The sequence below is a fragment of the Monodelphis domestica genome, chromosome 2 (assembly GCF_027887165.1).
Source record: "Monodelphis domestica isolate mMonDom1 chromosome 2, mMonDom1.pri, whole genome shotgun sequence".
Lineage (NCBI taxonomy): Eukaryota > Metazoa > Chordata > Mammalia > Didelphimorphia > Didelphidae > Monodelphis > Monodelphis domestica.
In genome coordinates, this window is record NC_077228.1 from 198140202 (window position 1) to 198158207 (window position 18006).

The 18006-nt window shown below is 35.6% G+C and overlaps 1 non-coding gene across 1 annotated transcript; it reads left to right on the forward strand.

Moving 5' to 3' along the window:
* The first annotated feature begins 486 nt into the window (after window positions 1-486).
* Window positions 487-558, forward strand: TRNAC-GCA (transfer RNA cysteine (anticodon GCA)). Its single transcript has one exon. It is a non-coding gene; the product is annotated as a tRNA-Cys (tRNA).
* Window positions 559-18006: the final 17448 nt, after the last annotated feature.

Below are 18006 nucleotides of genomic sequence, written 5' to 3' on the forward strand. Positions count from 1 at the left end.
GACCATCTAGTCCAATACATTCATTTGAGTGATGAACTGGAGCTGAGAGGCTGTGACTGCCCAAGAACACACACATCTTCAATAGCAGAATTCACATTGAAGTCCAGTATTCTCTATGTATGTTGGGAAGCAGTAGGTTAGTCCAAGGATAGATAATTCTTTTCAGACAGAAAGTGGAAGGTTGTTACCATTCATTTTCATTGTTTAGGCTTTCTGCATACAGGATAGGGCTGGTTTCCTTTTCAGCTTTTGGGTCCTAGTTTCCAGGGTGTGTCAAGTATGCAATATAGAGGAAGATGCGAACCAAATCTTTTTCCAACTGACCCAAGCTGTTTATATTGCCCTGGTGGTTTTTTTTTTTTTTTGATGAAAAGTGAATGTAGAAAATAAAGGAGGAGCTTAGCACACAGAAACCAGTCTGGGTGGAACCTATTAGGAATGAGTCACTACAAATGGACTGGGAAGAGCAACTGACCCATGGTGTCTGGGGGTATAGCTCAGGGGTAGAGCATTTGACTGCAGATCAAGAGGTCCCTGGTTCAAATCCGGGTGCCCCCTGCTCACATTTTCTATTATGAAAATAAAATATCTGGCTACATTTAAATGTTCTTTCTCACTGAAAAATCAGGAATGCCCCAACTTCTGACCACTGCCAGGGTATGTAAATCGTCCTCGTGAGAATTTCCTCTGGAAGTTATTGTTCAGGACTGTTGCGGCCAGTGTTGCAAAGTCTAATGAATGACTTTAAGGCTGAGGGTTTCTTGAGAGGTAACCCGAGCTCTTTATCTTTCTCCCAAACCCAGTCATCTTTCAGACTTCCCTATTGAGGGCACCATTGTCCTTCCTGTTTTTCAGGTTCAAAATCTTAGTGTCACATTCAATTCTTCACTCTCATCCCACATATACAAACAATTGCCTAAACCTTGTCATTTCTATTTCCACACTATCATTCAGCCTCCATCCCCATCTCTCCACTTCCTTGGGCCACCATCCTAGTTCAGACCCTCCTCAACAATGGAATTATAGTAATATCCTTCTAATTGTTCTCCCAGCTTCAAGTCTCCCAAAGTAGTGATTTTCCTAAAGGCAGTTCAGACCTAGTCACAGATCCCCCTCCTACCAACTCTATTATCCTTTAGTGCTGGCCTCCTGGTGGTTCCTCAAGCTCCCTTTCTGATGTTAAGTGGAACTTTCTATATCTTTCAAAAGAAGTAAAATTTTGGCCTCAATAGCACTAACTAAAGAAAGTGAGGAGTTTTTTAAGTAACTGATTTGCATATGAAAAGACCTCACACAGAATTTGCTCCAGGGAGCCTTGATTGCTTCTTTACCTTCTCTCTGGCAAGAAAAATGAATTCCACCTCGGGGAGTAGGTGCCATTTTCTTTAGAATAAACCAATCCTAAATGATTAGAAAACACAAAAAACTAGGCAATCCCAAATCCTAAAGTTCTTTAGTGATTATTGGGCAAAAGATCATTGCCTAAACAAGATCTCTCTATAAATTGGGATGAGGTTTCTCACTGAAGAGACTGGTGACTAAAGAAGTGAACAAAAGACTTTATAAACAAATTCCAGTCCCCTCCCTCCTGCCTCAGAGACTGCAAACCTCTAAATTAAATCCCAGAGATAAAATAGCTGGGGATTATGCCACCAAATCTTTAAATTCTCTCTGTTCCGCAAATATCCATCAATTTAATCTAGTTTTATTGGCATATGGTTAGACAAAAATAGCTTCTAATAATTTCTTTCATTTCTTGATTGTGAATTCTTTTTTCAATTTTTGATGCTGATAATTTTTCTTAGTTTTAAAAAAATCAAATTAGCTAGTGGTGAACCTATTTTATCATGGTTCCCCCCCATCAAAAAAATAGACCTGGTTTTATTTATTAATTCATTGGGTTTTCTTTTTTTTAAGTTTATTTAATTAATTAATTTACAATATTTTTTGCCATGATTACATGATTTTTCTTTCCCTACCCTCTTTCCAACCCCCTCCCATAGCCAATGTGCAATTCCACTGGGTTTTACATGTGTCATTGATCAAGACCTATTTCCATATTATTAATATTTGCACTAGAGTGACCATTTAGTCTACATCCCCAGTCATATCCCCATCAACCCATGTAATCAAGCAGTTGTTTTTTTTCTGTGTTTCTACTCCTGCAGTTTTTCCTCTGAATGTGTATAGTATTCTTTCTCATAAGTTCCTCTGGATTGTCCTTGGTCATTGCATTGGTGCTAGTAGAGAAGTCCATTACATTTGACTGTGATTGTGCCACAGTGTATTCATCTCTGTGTACAATGTTCTTCTGATTCTGCTCCTTTCACTCTGCATCAATTCATAGAGTTCCTTCTGGTTCACATGGAATTCCTTCAGTTCATTATTCCTTTTAGTACAATAGTATCCCATCACCAACAGATACCACAATTTGTTCAGCCATTCCATTGTGTTTTCTTGCTTTCAATTTTAATATCTCCTTTGATTTTTCAGGATTTCTATGCTAGTGTTTGAGATTTTAACATTTATTGGTCTTCTAAACTTTTTTAGCTGCCCAATTCACTGATGTCCCCTTTCTCTTTTTTTATTGATGGAAACATTTAACATTTTATCCCGTAATATAGTCTCCTTGTCATTATTTTAGTTAAATGATTTATTGTTTCTATGATTCATTCTTTGACCCATCCATTCTGTTCTTTAATTTCCAATTAATTTTCAATCTTTTCTCTAAAGTCCCTTCCATGAATGTAATTTTGTTGTATTTTATTATAATCACAAAAAATTTATTTTTTTACTTTTCTGAATTTCTGAGGTTCTTCAGTTTTTGCAAAAGTGCTGTGCACAGGTGAGAAATAGGTATTCCTTTATAATATTCCATTCAGTATTTTCTAGAGTTCTATTATGTCTACTTTTTCTAAAATTCTATTGAAGTCCTTTTTGAAGTCACTCTGTTAGTCAGAAGACACTATTGAAGTCAGATTGCTTTTCTGTATTTTTTTGGTTAGATTTATCTAGATCTAAAGAGTAAATTGAAATATACCACTAATAGACTTACTTTCTATTTTCCCCTGTATCTCATGTAATCTTTCCTTTAAGAACTTAACTATTAGGTGATTTGGTACATATGTGTTTAGTATTGATATTAATTCAGTGGCTATGGTTTGTTTTAGCAAAATGTAGTTTTCTGGTTTATCTCTTTTAATTAGGTCTGTTTTTGCTGTTGCTTTATCTGAAAGTATGATTGTTGCCCCTTTTTTACCTTCAGCTGACATGATTAGATTCTGTTATATCTTCTTATTTGAACTTTCAGTATTTTTCTGCTCCAGGTATAATTCTTGTAAATAACATATCACTGGGATTCTGGTTTTGATTCCATTCTGCTATCTTTTTTCATTTAATGGACCAGTTCATCCTATTCACCCTTATAGTTATGCTTTTGGTGTAATTCCCTCTATTCTCTTTTCTTAACACTTTTTTTTCTCTTTTCCCCTGACTTCTCTTTAAAGGATAGTTTTGCTTCTGATTAATCCCATCCTTAATCTACTCTCTCTCATTTCCTAATTTTCCCTTAACTCCTTTCCCTCATCTTTGGATAAAAAGTATGTTTGTATGCAACTATTTGAGTTTGAACATGTGTGTATATTTGTGTGTGTATTCTTCTATCCTTTGACTAATTCAGATGAGAATAAGGTTTAAGGGTCACCTATTCTTTTCTACTCCCTCATCCTTGTGGTATAGACTTTTACTTTGGTACCATGCTTATGTTAGATAATTTCCCCCATCTTCTAATATATTCATTTCCCCTATCCTTTCCATTGTAAGGTTAAAAATTAATATCCAATATTCCAAGTATTATATTTTTATAAGATTTATTAAAAATCACTTGAAGGTAGAGGAAAGAAAATAAAACCTTCAGTAAAGAGAAGCTTACCCAGACCTCACACACACAGAGTTGCACAAACTTATCTTCATAAGGATGCAACATGGGAACAAAGGGAAAGGGATTCTGGGAAATGAAGTCCAGGGGTATAAGATTCTAATTACATATCATTCTTCTTTAAAGATTATCAAAATATAGTAGAGTCTATCCCAGGCCTTCTGTCAAATTGGAATCCCTCTGTGACTCCTGATAATGATGGAGTTCTAAAGGGCTACATGTATATACATGTAAAAAGTTTTACTTTGTTTAGTCCCTTATGATTATATGTTTATGTTTACATTTTATGGTTCTCTTTACTTCTGGGTTTACAAGTCAACATTTCTACTTAGCTCTGGTCTCTTCATCAGGAATGCTTGGAAAGTCTCCATTTTATTAAAGATTCATTTTTTTTCCTTATAGGACTTACTTAGTTTTGCAGGGTAAATTATTTTTGGCTATAAATGTAGATCTTTTGACTTCTGGAATATCATATTACAAGCTTTCTATTTATTATAATGATATATGTGCTAAATCTCTTGTGATCCTAATTTTGACTCCTCAGTGTTTAAATTCTTTCTTTCTGACTGCTTCAAAATTTTTCTTTGACCTGTGTAACTGCGAAAATGTGGGTTTCAAGACTGTGAATTGCCAAAATTGTAAAGATAATTTTTAGTGCCTTGATTTAAATAAAAAATAAGTGGTCGCCATGGGAAAAATTCCCAAATATGAAAATACCCAAGTCAGCTGGGTTTTATGGAGTTTTTAATTAATACAAATGAAGGAATTTAAGGGAAGGGAGAGAGAGAGAAAGAGAAAATAATAGGAAGGGCCTAGGCCAAATAGCCAAGACCTGAGCTTTAAGAGAGATTAGTTAGTCTTTACTCACTACAAGATCCTCCTAAAGCAAAACTCCATTCCTTCACTGAAATCCTCAACTCCTGAACTCAATTCAGAGAGCCAGCTCCTCCAAACTAACTCCAAACTCCAACAAAGTTCGGAGACCCTCTTCTGAATTCCTGACTTCCTTTTTTTTTTAAAAATATATTTTATTTGATCATTTCCAAGCATTATTCGTTAAAGACATAGATCATTTTCTTTTCCTCCCCCCCACCCCCCATAGCCGACGCGTAAATCCACTGGGCATTAGATGTTTTCTTGATTTGAACCCATTGCTTTGTTGATAGTATTTGCAATAGAGTGTTCATTTAGAGTCTATCCTCTGTCATGTCCCCTCAACCTGTGTATTCAGGCAGTTGCTTTTTCTCGGTGTTTCCACTCCCATAGTTTATCCTTTCCTTATGAATGGTGTTTTTTTCTCCTGGATCCCTGCAAGTTGTTCAGGGACATTACACCACCACTAATGGAGAAGTCCATTATGTTCGATTATACCACAGTGTATTAGTCTCTGTGTACAATGTTCTCCTGGTTCTGCTCCTCTCGCTCTGCATCACTTCCTGGAGGTTGTTCCAGTCTCCATGGAACTCCTCCACTTTATTATTCCTTTTAGCACAATAGTATTCCATCACCAACATATACCACAGTTTGTTCAGCCATTCCCCAATTGATGGGCATCCCCTCGTTTTCCAGTTTTGGGCCACCACAAAGAGCGCAGCTATGAATATTTTTGTACAAGTCTTTGTGTCCATTATCTCTTTGGGGTACAGACCCAGCAGTGCTATGGCTGGGTCAAAGGGTAGATATTCTTTTGTCCTGACTTCCTTTTAAAGAGAATTTTCTCTTATGTCACCTCCCCTAAAATTTCACATCTACCAATCACAGTAGATGCTTTTCCCCAGGACTGTCCATTCTTAGCTCACATCTTTTGTTATCACCTTCTCTGATTAGATTATATCTTCTGAGTTTTTCACATCTCTTTGCTAAGCTTGACCTTTGTAAGTTGCTTGACCTTTTAGTGATTAATTTAACCTTTATAGGTACTTATCACCTTTTTGTATTGGATCTAAAATAGACCACCTAGCTTAGGGTTTTTGCTTCACTATAAGTATGAGTTGGAGACTTTTCATTGTTCAATCAGGAATTTTACAACTTTATATTCCCCTAAGGCACTGTCTGAGCAGGGTGGAGTAATTTTAAAGTTCTCAATATATTCCTGACTAAGTACCTCCATTGTAGAAAATGGGGAATAGCTTAATCAAATCTTCTGGGGTAGAGTCTGAGCAATTTTAAGATTCACATCTGGAAGCTATGGGTTTTGACTACAGTATTCCTAGAAATTTTGATTTAGAGGTTTCTTTCAGGTGCTAATTGGTAGGTTTCCCCCCCTTCTTCTTTGCCCTTTAGTTCTGAGGAATCTGGTAATTTTTCTCTCCTGATATCTCAAAATATGATACCCAAGTTCTTTTTTTTTTTTGGTCATGGCTTTCAAGTAGACCAATGATTCTGGGTTTTGTTTTGTTTTTAATCCTTACCTTCTGTTTTAGAATCAATACTGTGTATTGGTTCCAAGGCATGAAAGTTTAAGGGCTAGGCAATGGGGATTGCAACTTGTCCAGAGTTACATAACTAGAAAAGAGCTGAGGTCAGATTTAAAACTAGAACCTCCTGTCTCTAGATCCATAGAGCTAACTAACTATCCCCTAGACCTATCACCTATCACCACACCTGAGGTGGTGAACCTATGGCACATATGCCAGAGGGAGCACTCAGAAACCTCTCTGTGGGCACATATACAGTGGCCCCTGCACAGTGTTCCCCAGAGTTTATTACTAGAAAGTCAGAGGGAAGCCTCTCCATGAGCACCAGAGCACATTTCTCATATCACCAGCCCCTTACTGCTCTAGATCTATGATTCTTAAATGACTTTTTCCTTGAACTGTTTTCCAGGTCAGTTGTTTTAGTTGTGAGATATATCACATCTTTTTCAATTTTTTCAGACTTCTACTTTATTTTTATTATTTTTTATGTCTGATGTTGTCATTTTCTTTTATTTGGGCAATACTCATTTTCAGGGAATTATTTTTTGGATAAGGTTTTGTATTTTTTTGTTTCAAGCTATTAATTCATTTTTCCTATCTTTCTACCATAGTTTTCTCTCTCTTTTTAAATCCTTACCTTCTGTCTTGGAGCAAATACTGTGTATTGATTCCAAGGCAGAGGAGTGGTAAGGGCTAGGCAATAGGGATTAAGTGACTTGCCTAGGGTCACACAACTGGGAAGTGTCTGAGGTCACATTTGAACCCAGGACCTCCCATCTCTAGGCCTGGCTCTCAATCCAGCTTCCCCCTCTCATTTGGTTTAAAAAAATAATGTTAAGCCTTTTTAAAATTCTTGCTTTAACTCTTCCAGAAATCCTAGTTGGACTTGTCCAAGCTGCATTTTTCTATGAGATTTTGTTTAGGGATGTTTTTGAGACATTCTGTTCTTCTGTTTGGAGCTTCCCTATTATCCCCATCATGTGCAGCAGCTTTCGTTGTTGTACTGTTCAATACATGGTGACCCCATCTGCAGTTTTCTTGGCAAGAATACTGGAGTGGTATATAAGGTGGTCACCAGGGAAATATTCCCAATTATTCAATTACCCAAGTCAACTGGGTTTATAGAGATTTTAATTAATACAAATGTGGAATTAAAGAAAAGAGAGAAAGAGAGAAAAAGGAAATAAGTATGAAGGGCCTTAAGCCAACATGGCCTAGACCTGAGTCTTAAGAGAGAGAGATCAGTCAGTCAGTCTTTTAACACTCACCACAAGGTCTGTCTAAGCAAGGATTCTAGTGACACCAGGCCAGCTCTATCTCAGCTGTCTTCACCAGAGAGAATTCCATCCAGAGTCCTCCTTAAAGAGCCTTCCAGCCAGAGACTGTTCCAAAGGGCCTCTCTCCAGAGCCTCCAGAGGGACAGAGTTCCCTCAGAGGAGCTCCAGTGAGATCTCCTTAGAGATTGTCCTCCAAGAGCTTCCCTTCTCCAGAGCCTCTCTCAAGAGATTCTTCCCAAGCGATCCTCATCCCAGATCCTCCAAAAGGATTTCTTCTTATATAGGGGTTTTTCTCCTATGTCACCTCCCCTAAGTCCTTACATCTACCAATCACTGTAGACATTTTCCAAAGGACTGCCCATCTGAATTCTTGCTAAGTTTACAAATCTCCTCAGTAAGTCTGAACCAGAAAAAATGCTGCTGTGTCGACTAATCTCCTCAGTAAGTCTGAACCAGTGAAAACACAGCTGAGTCAACTAATCTCATTAAGAGAAAACTTGCCTGACCCTTTTAGGTACCTAGCATCTCATTGTATCAATTCTAAAAAACAGGCATGGCTCAAAGAACTCCTTGCCTTATTATAAGCATGGGTCCAAGTACTTTCTTTGTTTAGTAAGGAGTTTTCTCCCCTAAAGCAGTCTTAAGTATGGGTGGAGTAGAGGTCCTTCCCATAGCAAGGAGTTTTCTCATCAAAATGGGGAATGTTCCCAGTCCAATGGGGAAATTTTTAACATTCATAAATCTGAGAAATTTCAAGGTTTACAATGGTTGCCATAAATGTAAGAGTTAAATTAATGTCCAATACTTCAAGTACTATTTTTATAAAGTTTATTATCTGACAAAATAGAACCATGTGACTAAGTTAATCTACCTGTTCAAACATCCCTGATCCACCAAAACTGCCAACAGGAAGGAAAGAGGGCTAGATACTGTAAAAAATAGACTCGAATACAGGACTACAATCCCCATGAGCCTTTGCTCCACTTCCCCAGAATGCCTTGTAATCTCACCTGGGCCGAGATCGAGAAGGTATTTAAGTTGATTCAAAGGCTTTTGAAGGCGCTTGGCTCTTTTGGACTTCCGTTTTGGAGCAGGCGAGTCTCTTGCGTGATGTGAGGTTATTTGGTCTAGGCCTCTGGCCTAGGCACATGTTTCTTACTTGTATATTCTTTAATCCTTAACTTTAATAAACCTCTAAAAAATATAATACTCCTTGCAGAGAGAAACTAATTTCTACCTGCCTCAGATGCCTCAGTCTCCCCATCTCCCCTAAATTTTAACTGTTATAATACGGAACTCCACCCAATTAATAACATGACTATATCAGCATGTAACGACAGGCAGTGAGTGGGGTTCTGGGGATCATAGTCTTTAGGGTAATTGAACTTTAATTTCACAGTTTCTTTTAGATGATGAAGAATGAAGAAACTGAGGCAAACAGAGTTAACTGACTTACCCAGGTAGTAAATGTCTGAGGCCAAATTTGAACTCAGGAATATGAGTCTTTCCTACTCAAGGTCTAGTACTCCATCCATTGCACATCTAGCTGTCTGCTGCCAAGTCAGAGAGACCTCAATTCAGATCTAGCCTCAATCATAGACTAGTTGTATAACCCTAGGCACATCAGTTTCTTTGTCCATAAAATGTACAAAAATAGCACCTAACTCCTAGGGTTTTTGTGAAGATCAGATGAGATGATATTCCTAAAGCACCTGTACACAATGCCTGACACATAGTAGGAATTCTGTTATTATTATGATCATAATACCTCTTTTTGTTGTTTTGTTCAGTTGTATCCAGTTTTTCATGACCCCATTGGGATTTTCTTAGCAAAGTTACTTGAATGATTTGCTATTTCCTTATCAAGCTCATTTTACAGATAAAGAACTGGGGCAAACAGGGTCACAAAGCTTGTAAGCTTCTAAGCCCATATTTGACATAAAGAAGAGGAGCCTTCCTGACTCCAGGCCTGGCACTCTACTGTACCACCTAGTTGTCCACTTATCAAAGCATATAAAAAACTTGTGCATATTCAGTTATAAAGTGTTCATGGCTCATGGCAAAGGGAGACTGAGGCTAATTTAATAAAAATCATAATACTAACAAAATTAATTTATTCTTTTAATGCTATACTAATCAAATTGCTAAGGGAATGCTTTATAGAACTTTATGAATTAATAACAAAATTCATTTGAGAAACAAAATATCTTAGCAAATCAAGGAAATGATGAAAAGAAGTAGGGATGTAAGGGGAATAGAACTTCTAGACCTCAAACAATATTATAGTCATTGAAAATATCTAGTATTGTTTAAAAACTATATAGCTCAATAAATAGACTAGAAAATTAAGAATCATCAATAATAGAACACAGTAATCCAATGTTTGATAAAGTAGAAAACAAAATTACCTATAGTTACAACAGCGAACAATATGGAAATATGTTTCGCATGATAATACATATATAAAATTTTTTATCATCTCCAGGAGGGGAGAGGGAAGGGAGAGAAGGGGACAATTGGGATCTTATTACTTCAAAAAATATATGTGGATACAGAGAAAGAAATGCAATAGTAGAAACACAGAAGAAAAACATTTCCTTGATCACATGGTTTGATGGGATCATGATTGGGGATGTAGACTCTAAATGATCAACCTGTTACAAATATTAATAATATGAAAACAGCTCTTGATCAATGATACATGTAAAACCCAGTGGAATTGCTCGATGGCTGTGGGAAGGGGGAGGGGTGGGAAAGAAAATGAATCATGTAACCATGGAAAAATATTTTAAATTTACTTAATTTTAAAAACATATGTGGAAAATTGTTATTACATATAATTGGTAAAATAAAATATCTTTTTAAAAATTACCTAGTGTAATGGTTAAATGGTTGGATGCAGTTTGTTTACCAAAACAGAGGGGAAACAATAAAGTAGAGAAATGTGAAAGAGGTTGGAGAAAATATCTATACTAGTCCTCAACCAGGAGGGTCGATAGTGAGTAACCACACTGCCTCCAAGATGGAAGCTAGTCTCTTAGGAAACTAGAAAGGGAGTCAGCCTTTTCACTCACCCAACCAAGTAGTCCAGGAGTCAGAGTTCCAAATTGAAGTCACAATCCATGCTTCAGTCTCCAATGAAGTTCCCTTGAAGACTATCTCCTGGAAAAACTCTCCATGAGACTCCACTTCACTAGACTACCAGCAAAGAATTTTGTGGCTTTTATGGTGGTTTCCTATCCCTGCCCCTCTTCACAGGGGCCAATCACAGTTTTCAAAATTGTCATATTTCTCTCATCCTCTGAAGGTGGCAACTCTTATCAAAGGCAGATGTCAATTTCACATCAAAACATTTATAGTTTCTGAGATTGTGAACTCTTCAAAGAATTTGCAAGTTTTTGACTGAGTTCGAAAAAGGTGTGGAGCTCTTCCAAATATCTTGCTGGCTTCTCATCTCTAAAGATGTTAACTCTTCTCCTAGGAGTAAGAATTTGTGGACTTCCCTTTAGGGTTAAGTATGGGTGAATTGCCACTTTTGTTGATTAATTCAAAAGTAGGCAAAAGAGAGTTAATCCTGTCTTTAGTCTAGTGAGGCATAAGTAAGGGTACTTAATTTATTGTCATTCCAAAGTGTTAACTCCAACTAGGCAAAGACAATAAAGGATTCCCTTTCACAAGTGCAAATTCAGAATAGACAAAGAGAACCAAGAATTTCCTTTCACACTAGGGAAAAGTTCCTTATTTCATAAAAGCTGTTGTGAAAACTGTAAATCATCCTGGCAGAAATTAGGCTTAGACCAATACTTTTCACTACATTCAACAATACATTTTAAATGTATACATGACCTTGAAATTAAAGATCATACTTTTAAAAAATTAGAAGAGAGAAATATATCACATACTTCTCACAGCAATGGGTTGGCATATTCTTAACCAAATGAGATAGTGGCAATTACAAAAGATAAAATAGACAGTTTTCATTAAATAAAACTGAAAAACTTCTGAATAGATGAAATTAATATACTTTGGATAAGAAGAGAAGTGGTTGAATGGAAAAAAAAATTTGTATCAAACTTCTCTGATAAGGGCCTGGTATCCACAGTACATAAAGCTAATAAATGTATATGACTAATAGCTATTCCCCAATAGATTAGTGGTCAAAGGATATGAACAAATAATTGTCAAAGAGAATTGCAAAGTATTCATAAACCCATGAAAGAATAGTCTGATCACTAATAAGAGAAATATAAATCAAAACAACTCTGAGGTTTTACTTCAAATATTGCAAATTAGCAAAAATTATAAAAATGGCAATAGCCAACATTGATGGGGTTGTAGAATGATATACACATTAATACATTTTTGGATAGTTATGAAATGGTATAGCCATTTTGGAAAGCAATTTGGAATTATACAAATAAAGCGACTAAAATGTCTCTATTGTTGATAGAGATTCCATTACTGGGTTTATACTCCAAGGAAGTCACTATTAAAAGAAATTTCCCTATACTCCAAAATATTTATAGCAGCATTTTGTTTTTGGTGATGGTTAAGAATTGGAAACAATGTAGAAGTCCATCAGTTAGGGAGAAGTTAAACAACCTGTGATACATGAATGCAATGGAATATTTCTGTGCTCTAAGAAATGATGTGTGATGGATACAAAGAATAATGAAAAGATTTACATGAACTGAAGCAGAGTGAAGAAAGCAGAACCAAGAAAACAATATATACAGTAACAACTTTGTAAATGGAAAGAATAACATTACACCCCCAAAAATCAAAAGTAAATATAACAAAACATAAAAGATGACTAAGATTCAAATGAAAAGATATGATAGGACACCCTCAACTCACTCCTATACAGAAGTAGGATGTTCACAGGTGTTACATATTGCCTATGTTTTTGAAATTTTTCAATCAGTTGTGCTAATCCCCACCCAATACTATTGTTATATGGGATTGCTCTTTGGGACTGGGATAGGGAGAGATATTTTATTTATTTATTTATTTATTTATTTATTTATTCCTTTTAAATATTATTTTATTTGGTAATTTTCAAACATTATTCATTGGAAAAAACGATCATTTTCTTTTCCTCCCCCCCCCTTCCGCCACCCTTCCCATAGCCGATGCGTGATTCCACTGGGTATCACGTGTCCTTGATCCGAACCCATTTCCATGTTATTAGTATTTGCATTAGGGTGTTCATTCAGAGTTAGGAGAGATATTTTAAATAACTATGATGAGGTAAGAAATAGAAGACAGCAATTAAAACATTTTTAAAAAGAAACGGATTAGGTCAGTTGACTTACTTGTTTAGAAGACTTAGGGAGCAAGTTCCACTTTTGAAGGGATATCTGGTTCAAATCCAGGTTTCCTCTATTTTTGTCAGGTTATCCCAAAATTAGTTTTAGTACATTACTTTAATTCAGCTGAATAATATGAACCTGTCCTTACCTCTGTGAATTTCAAAACTATTCCACCCTAATCAGATCATTCTTTAGAAGATCTGATTTAGCTGTTTCCTGATCAATAACAATAGAGATACTTGGAATAACAGAATCAGGTCTTGGAATCCCACATTCTCCACCCTTCTCAGTGTAACAAGATTAGGAAGGACTGCATCAAACTCAAGATTTAATTATTTGAGAAAATGGCCTTCAACAGACATGTGCAAAAAAAAAAAAGGACAGACCTCTGGGCAGTCCTAAGTCAAGCTTGAGCCACCATTGGCACATGTGAGACGCAGGAAGTGAGGCAGAGAACAGCCTTTGGTGTTCTTGGGACTTCCTGTGAGGAGGGCTAGAGTGCAGTTCCATCCTGGACCTTGAGCTTGGAGAAGCCCTGCAGATAGCTTTCCTTCAGACTGGTCACGAGAGTGATAAGGACTGACCCCTTTCCCTGCCTTGGCTCTCCAAGGCCTTAATGCCTGCTTTGGCTCAGCCTGAGCCAGAGTATTTCTAAGTCAATCTCCTTTCGTTCTCTCCCTCTTTCCTTCTCTCCCCCTCTTTCTCTCCCTCTAATATTTTCTTCCTCGTGTTGTAATTAAATCACCATAAATATTTCGCAGCTGACTTGGGCATTTTATTATTTGGGATTTTCCCATGGCCACCATTTAAATTTAGATTTTTTCTGTCTCAACCATAATTTTCACCCTTTAGACCTCCTCCCTTCCCATAAGAGCCATAACCATAGAGGAGCTACATGGGCTTTATTCAAGGGATAAGGATGAGCATATAGGTTGAAACTATGATTTTAATAGTTAAAGGAATGCTCAAATGAGAAAATTCCTTCTATATATGCAGGTCATCACCTTCTCCACAATTAATAGTCATAGAGAAAACAAGGATTCTGATTATCACCAATATTATTTAATATGGTACTAGAAATGCTAGCAATAAGAGTAGAAAAAGAAATTGAAGGTATCAGAATGGGCAGAGTTAATAAAAGTATCTCTTTTTATAGGTGAGCAGAATATAAAATAAATCCACATAAATCATCAGCATTTCTATAGGCCACTAACAATGTCCTGCAAGAAAAGATATGAAGAAAGAATCCATTTAAATTAACCATAGATAGAATAAAATGCCTAGGTGTATATCTTGCAAAGCAAATCCAGAAACTATATGAATATAATTATAAAACACTTTTTTTTCAATTTGAACATTATTTTATTTGGTCTAAAATGCTTTTTATATAAGTAAAATCAGATTTAAACAACTGGGGGAATATTAATTGTTCATGGATGGGTTGAACCAATATAATTAAAATGACAATCCTACCTAATCTACTTATTCAATGTCATCATAATTAAATTATAAAAATTTTATTTTATTGAAATAGAAAAAAATAAAATTCATTTGGAAAAACAAAAGATCAAGAATATCAAAGGAAATAATGAAAAAACTGTTAAGGAAGGAGATCTAGCAATACCAAATCTCAAACTATATTATTAAGCAGTAATTACCAAGACTATCTGGTACTGGCTAAGAAATAGAAAAGTAGATTGATGGAACAGAATAGACATACAATAAAAAGGCAAAAAAAATTATATTAATTTTTGTCTGACAAAGGTAAAGTTCTAAGTTTTTGGAATAAGAATTCACTATTTGATAAAAATTCTTAGGAAAACTGGAAAGCAGTTTGGGAGAAACTAGATCTATACCAATATCTTACACCATTTACCATGATAAGATCAAAATGGATATATTCCCTAGGTATAAAGGGAGATATTATGAATAAATTAGAACAGGGAACATATTACCTATCAGATATATAGATAGAAGAATTTATGAATATAGAAAAGATAGAAAACATTGTGAAATATAAAGTGAATAACTTTGAATATATTAAATTGAAAAGTTTTTATACAAATAAACCTAATATAGATAGCCAAGATTAGAAGAAAAATAATAAATTGGGGAGAAAATCTTATACACAGTTTCTGACAGAGGTGTCATATCTAAAATACATAGAAAACTTTGTCAAATATATAAAAAATATGAGCCATTCTCTAATTGATAAATGGTAAAAAATACGAAGAGTTTTTGGTTGAAGACATCAAAGCTATATATAATTATATGAAAAAATGTGCCAAATCACTATTGATTAGAGGAATACAAATCAAAACAACTCTGAAATATAATTTCACACCTGTCAGATTCCCTAAAATAATAAAAGGACAAAATAACAAATGTTGGAGGAGATGTGGAACAATAGGTATATTAATACATTGTTGGTAGAACTATGAGCTGATTCAGTCATTATGGAGAACAATTTGGAATTATACTTAAAAGAGTTATAAAACTTTGTATACCTTTTGACCTAGTAATACCATTATTAGGTTTATTTTCTAAGGTGATCAAGGGAAAAGGAAAAGAAACTATATGCTCTAAAATATATAGAGCAGTTCAAAGGAACTTGATGAAAAAGGTTATCTACTGCCATAGAAAGAATGTATAATTGAAAATCTGTTACCCTAAAAAAAAGAACTACATTTCCCAGGCACCCACTGACTTCTTGTCATTATGTACTTCCTGTAGATAGGGGATATTAGGAGGGGATGGGGAAGGTCCCACCTCTTTACTTCCTGTCCCAAGCTTGGTGGTGGTAAGGCAGGCTTTTGAACTGGCTAATCAGCCGTGGACAAGGGGTCTTTATTTTGTGTCTTCTTTATTCCTTGATTTCTAATGGTTATTAATAAACCTCTTAAAATATAACATTTTTATTATTGAGATTTAATTTTAACTTTTATGGAATAGATAGAATACAAATGCAGATTGAAATATGCCATTCTTTACTTTATTTCCACTTTGTTATATTTATGAATTTTTCTTTAGTGTAAGTAGTATGTGTCTTGTTTAATAATACCACAAACAGGAAATATGTATTATATAATAATATATGTACAACCTATATCATATTACTTGTCTTCTTGGGAAAGGGGGATGGTTAGGAAGGAGAGGAAAAAAAAGAATGAGAAAGATTCTTAGACATAACTAATGTGAGAACTTGTTTCTCTTGGATAAGCATACTTATTATGAATAAATAACCTTAAATAGTTATCTAAAGCATGGAGATATTCAATATCTTGCTTAGTATCACAGACTGTATGTGTCGGAGGCAAAACCTGAATCTTTTTATCTTTGTCTCCAAGGCCAGCTCTTCCTCTACAATACTTTGCCCACTTAATCTTTGTTCCAGAATGCTGAAATCTGGAAAAGGCTGAGAGCACTTGGTTTGTCTCTTTCTGGGGGACTAGCTGATTGATTTCTTAAAGCTATCTATCTTCATGTGGCAGATGACTTTTTTTTTTTAAGATTTTTTTAATTTTCCTAATTAGATATAACAAATTTCACCATGCTTTTCCTGAAGTTATAAGATCCAAATTGTTCCTTTCCTCTTTTCCCTCCCCCTTCCCAGAGGAGAGGGTAAGCAATTTTATCTGGATTATACATGTGTTATTATGCAAAACTGCTGAAGAGTTACATATTTGTATTGGAGGTTGAATTGGCATATGAGAAAATCTCAAAGAATGAGAGCCTGATGTTCTCTAGGAAACTTTTGGGAAGAGAGAATGCTTAGGCTCTTTGAGGATGTGATGGCTCAGGTCTGAAAGGGCTTTGTGTTTTGACATGATCAGGTCATGTATTTTTTTTTATTTTATCATGTATTGACTTTTTAAAAAGAAAATCAGATGACTCAATGGATATTGCAATGGATAGAGTGCTTGGCCTGACATCAGGAGATTTATTCTTCTTGAGTTCAAATCCTACTTCAGATACTTAATGTGTGATTCTGGGAAAGTCGCTTAATCCTGTTTGCCTCAGTTCTTCATCTGTAAAACGGTAAGGGAAACAGTAGAGTTTGTAAATAATAAGAGAAGCTGAAAATTAGGGAAGAGCATGCCATAGAAGGGGCAAATTCCTGAAATAGACAGGAGGGAATGGGATCAAGAACACAGATTGGGTTGGTATTGGCAAAGAGAAAGGTCACTTCTTCCTCTGACACTGGAGCAAAGGAGAAAAGTGAACAGTAATATAGAGAGAATTTGAAGTGAAGAACTGGGGAAAAGAAAAGGATTCTGCTGAATAGATTTTTTAAAAAAACTCTTGCCTTCTTCTTAGAATCAATACTAAGTATTGCATTCCAAGGTAGAAAAACAGTAAGGGCTAGGCAATTGGGATTAAGTGATTTGTCCAAGGTCACACAGCTAGGAAGTATATGAAATCTGAGACTAGATTTAAACCCAGGACATCCTGTCTCCTGGCCTGGCTTTTTATCCACTGAACCACCTAGATGCCCCCTCTTTTTCTTTCAGTAAAGTGTGTGGTGAGATATTGTGCTCATAAGGAGAGGATAGTATTGATGCCCTTTTGTTAAAGGCTGTATCCCTTCCCTTCCCTTCCCTTCTTCCCTTCCTTTCTTCTTTCCCCTTCCCTCCTTTTTTCTTTTTTTGTTTTGTTTGTATATACATCACCTAGCATAATGTTTAGCTGAATCTAAATGGAGTTGGCTCAGTAGGAGGAATACTTTGATGTATTATTTGACTATAGAGGGTAGAAATAATAAAGTTCCACATTCAAATTTAGCTGTCTACCTTTTTCTTCTTTTTCATCTAAATGTTTACTGAGCACAAACTCTAACTTAAGCCCGAGAAACTTTGGAGGACGCTTTTCCTATTTCATTTTTCCACTATTCTACTCTTCTCCAACTTCTAGGGATGCCTATTAGAAGTTGCTTCTAAGTAGCAGCTTCTAGGAGAACAATGTGTACTGTAAGAGAAATGATGATCAACTATGAAGGACTAAACCATTATCAGCAACACAAATTTCCAAAATAACCAGGAGGAACTCATGATAAATGCTATCCA